Raw genomic sequence first — 5,051 nt, 5'->3', positions numbered from 1 at the left:
CTGACAGTGCCTTATACAATTAAATAGTATACAACCCAGGAGAAGGATCTGACAATGCCTTATACAACTGCACAGACACATACCATATCAACAGTCTAGAAGTATAAAAACCTAAATTCACACAAAGACCTGCATGTAAATATTTGTAACTCCATTTCCAACCTCCAAATGTGGAAACAGATGGAATGTTCTTCAGTGGATAAATGAGCACACACAATGAAGCACCATTTGCTAACCAGGTGGGATGGTACTGTTGTCACATGACATAAACTAATGTCTGTATCTCACTCTGAGTGAAGGAAACCAGGCTCCACACTTCAATACAGAGGGGGTCCACTTAGGGAGTAGTCTCAAAAACACCAAACAAGTAAGGAGACTAGCTCAGGAGCTTTCAAGGTTCTAGGTAGGGGGAGAACAGCATGGGGGCGGGGGTGAGTCGGCAGTGGTCTTTCCAAGCTTTGGACCCTGAACGCCACAGTGCCAGTGAATTAGTCAACAGGTGCTTTGCTTACTGGTGCGATGATGGCTTGGTTGTTATGCCATCACCATTTTTGGTTTCTGATTGGATCTGAAGCCTACTACTCTATGGGATGGAGAACCGTGGACCTGGCTGAAGGACTCTGGCTGGGAAAGTCACGGGCCTTAGCAGACAACCACTACCCCGTAAGTACATACGTTGTCAGAATGCTTCCCAAATATTTATATTCACTATATTCACACTCATAGACTGTCCTCAGCCTTGCTCAGAAAAGCTTCTCTTTGCAGTAAATTGTGGTTAACGCGAAGATTTGTGGCTGGTAAAGTGATGAGCACCAGTGATTGCTAAGTGCTCAGCCTTAAGTGGGACACCCACACAGCCTCTCCAATGTGCAGGGAAAGACGCAGTGGAAAGACTACAAAGGCCAGCTGCTGTGAGTGGGGGGGATGAAAGGGTGCCTGAGGAGCAGGGTGGGGCTTGCTTGTGAACTCACAGCAGCTGCAGTGGACTGCAGGCAGCCTATAAGACTGAGTGAGTTCTTAGACCTTAAGTCATGGGGTTGGGAGGGGGGTGGTGTCTTATGAGGTCCCACCTACCTCACCCAGGGTGGTGGTGAAGCCATTGTCTTTAGAGATGTAGCTACAGGCTGGCAAGTTACTTGTGGTTAGGGGAATAGCTTCACACCCATGCTCACAGGAGTGGCCCTAGTTATATGTCACAGAACAAGACCAAAAGGTCTTGAAAGGGGAGGGGTGCTGGCAGGAGGAGGAGTGTTGTGATTATTATTATTATTATTATTATTATTATTATTATTATTATTGGGGCTGCTACACTCCCTTGTTGCCTGTAAATATGTTAGGGGTTTCTAACCCACTTCAGATCATTTTAGTTCCCAAATAAAAGACACAGAAACTGTTAGATTCATAGTAAGCTTAAAAGCATCAGAGCTGGGCAGATATCAATGCTATGCTACTTAATTTATTTCTTTGTGGTGATCCCCAAGATATCACTTGCCATGTTCTGCCTGGGCCACTCCTACTCCATCAGACCAGCCCTCATGGCCGAGGGCTCCTGAGGTGACTTCCTTCCTTCTTCTTTCTCGACTCTTCCTCAATCTCCTGTGGTCCCTGCCTGAGACCCCAAGCTTAGGAACCTTTGCTCTGCCTCCCTCTCTTCTGCCCAGTCCATCTTTAGTAACCCATCAGTGATAACTTGGGGGGCAAGGTTTACACAACAAAAGCTGGTGTAGGAGAATTCACTAGTCTTGGGGCAACCAGATCTTGGGATACGGTAGTTAGTGTTTGATACATAGCAGCACCAGACCAAACCCCTAGAGAGGAGAGGGGATGTGAGGGATGAGTGTGACTAGGGTGTGTTATATATATGTATGAAATGGTCAAAAAGTAAACAATTTTATTTTTTATTTTTTTTTTTTTTTTGGTTTTTTGAGACAGGGTTTCTCTGTGTAGTCCTGGCTGTCCTGGAACTTACTCTGTAGACCAGGCTGGCCTCGAACTCAGAAATCCGCCTGCCTCTGCCTCCCAAGTGCTGGGATTAAAGGCGTGCGCCACCACAGCCCGGCTAGTAAACAATTTTATAAAAATGAGTTTGGCAGCTTCTTAAAAGTTAAACACAAACTGAGCAGTGCTGGTGCATGCTCTTGGGAGACAGAGGTAGGTGGATCTCTGAGTTCAAGGCCAGCCTGGTCTACAGAGAGAGTTCCAGGAAAGCCAGGGCTACACAGAAAAAGAAACCTTGCTTTGAGAAGCCAAACCAAATCAACCAACCAAAGAAACAAAATTATACCTACACGAAGGATAATGGTCTAGTCATTCCAGTTCTAGGAGTGGAGATAAAACCGCTTGCAAACCTTATGCACGATAGCTGCATTATTTCTAGGAGCACCCGAGGGAAATGACTAGATATTTGACCACGAGACAAGCAGATAAACTCTCACACTCCCAGTATGAGATAAAATAAAATAACTCAGCCAGGGTAGAATATGGTTTGGTAGTTTCTTACAAAGTTAAACCCTTTGTATGGTTCAGCAATTACATTCCTATGTATTTAAACAAACAAACAAACAAACAAACAGCCCTTAAGTTTCATATGAAAATCTGTACTTAGCTGGGCGGTGGTGGTGCATGCCTTTAATCCCAGCACTTGGGAGGCAGAGGCAGGCGGATTTCTGAGTTCGAGAGTTCGAGGCTAGCCTGGTCTACAGAGTGAGTTCCAGGACAGCCAGGGCTACACAGAGAAACCCTGTCTTGAAAAAAACAAACAAACAAACAAAAACCCCGAAAATCTGTACTTACATATGGCCCATTGTATTAGTAATTCCCCCAAACCAGAGACCACTCAAGGGCACCTCAGTGGATCAATGGATAACTATAAAAATTACCCCAAGTACTTGGGCTGGAGAAATGGCTCAGAGGATAAAAGAACTAGCTGCTCTTCCAGAGGTCCTGAGTTCAATTCCCAGCAACCACACAGTGGCTTACAACCATCTATCATGAGATCTGGTGCCCTCTTCTGGCCTGCAGGTATACATGCTGGCAGAATGCTGTATACATAATAAATAAATCTAAAGAAACATTACCAAGTACTGATATGTACAACATGGATGAAGCTCAAGTGCATTATGGGAAGTGAAAGAAATCAGAAAAAAAACCCCACACGATCTGATTATACTTCTATGATATTGTTTAAAATGCAGGAATGCATTGGAAACAAGTGATGTAAATTTTGCACTTCAGTAGAAAGGAAAGCATCTGTCATCGGACAGATCAACTGTGCTCATCTACTTATTGTGGTTCCTACACGGTGAGCCGAGCAAAGCCATTTGTATTTAGCCAGTAATTTACAAATTCTTACTGCTGTACAACCATACCCACGGGAGCAGGTCTGGTTAAACCCAGTATGTCACAAAGCAACCTTCTGCCCCAAATGAGACGGAAGTAGGGGTGGGGAGCTGGTGGGAGGAGAGCGGGTGGAGGGTTCGAGGATGAGGCTGAGCCACTGGGCTCTTAGAAAGGACTTCCTGTTCTCTCGGTGGCTCTTTTCTCTCTTTTTCTAGAAAGGAGAATTACACAATAATGGAGCCAAGGGCATAGCCTCACCTAAAACCTTATTTTCCTCTTCTAGTCAAGTCTATGGAAATCACTGTCTGGATGATACCAGGATCTGCACAAGCCTTTCCCAGTCTCTCTAACATGAACACAGGTAGACCTAAATGTTGCCTACAGCATAGCTGTCTGCAGAGATACAGGACAGATTTTGAGTGTAGCTTTCAGTATTCACACATTTCCCCCCCCCATTCATCAATGTAGGGGGAGCAAGAAATCAGAAGAGAAATGGGGAAGGTCTGGGAATCACTTCTCTCTATACTACTATATAGTCCAGCTGTGTTTGTGGATATTTCAAGGAGCCTTGAATTCTAAAACTCAGCCCGGCTTTCTATGTTACTGTGAGAGTGTGTGTCAACCCAGGAACTAGGAAATTTCACAGTTTGTTACTTGTTATATGACTTTCAAATAGCTAATAGTCTATAAGTCTGGTGTGTACGCTTACTTCTGGCCTGCAAGTGTTAGGGGCAGGTCCAATGCAGGGAATAAGAAAAGTAGGAGACCTGATTTCACAGCCATACCAAGCAAGCTTATAAACCTCCTTTCAAGGAGCCGCTTGCAGAGCTTCTTCAAGGGGCTCTGGGCCTTCTCACTTGCTCTCTGAAGCTCCGCTCCCACTCTTTCACCATGCTTGGCAACTTCCACCGTAAAAAGCACAGCCTTCACTTTTCCTCTCCTTCATCTCTCTGTTCCTGGAAGCTACGGAGATTTACACTTTGCCCTGTTGTTTTTCTTTCAACTGCTTAGTAAAATCACCCCTCCAGTTTCAATCTGCAACTGTTTCTAAATTCTTTTACTAACCCACAATAGGAAGCCTTGACGTCCTCGGTAACAAGTTAGGGAATTAAGAAAGCGTGCCAGATGAGGGAGGACCCTGTACTGTGTACTATTGTACAGTTGACATGGTCCAGGTCCCTGCAGGGATCAGTGGGGCGTAGCTCAGCTGGCTAGAGAGGCGTCACTGAAAGGTCCTGGCTGACAGGATTTCAGAGAAGACTGGGAACTCACGCAACCCCATCCTTAGAAAAGCACCTCTAGGGGTTTCCCTAAGAGAGTGGGGTGACATGCCTGAGGCTGTGTTTCAGCAGGATGCTCCAACACTAGCCGTCAGAGTCATTGCTGGAATAACATCATAAGGGATGGGGGTAAAAGATAGGAGACGAGAGAAGCAAACAGAAAGACAGGGGAGGGGTAATGAGGGAGGAAAGGGGGAGCAACGGTGAAAAGAAGAAAATCACTAAATAAGTAGGGCTCCAGCTTCAAGCTCCGCAGAACCAACGACCACTGACCTCCCTTTGCCTGTACTTTGATCGTGTGTGGAGCTTTTAGGATTTCCTCGGGAATCATTTGGTTTTCAACAATCTTAATAGAAAACTAACACTCTCTCTCTCTCTCTCTCTCCTCTCTCTCTCTCTCTCTCTCTCTCTCTCTCTCTCTCTCTCTCTCTC

Source organism: Grammomys surdaster, unplaced genomic scaffold, assembly GCF_004785775.1.
Source record: "Grammomys surdaster isolate TR1022 unplaced genomic scaffold, NIH_TR_1.0 126036, whole genome shotgun sequence".
NCBI lineage: Eukaryota > Metazoa > Chordata > Mammalia > Rodentia > Muridae > Grammomys > Grammomys surdaster.
The sequence above is the reverse complement of the archived record's forward strand: the minus strand, read 5'-3'. Positions refer to the sequence as shown.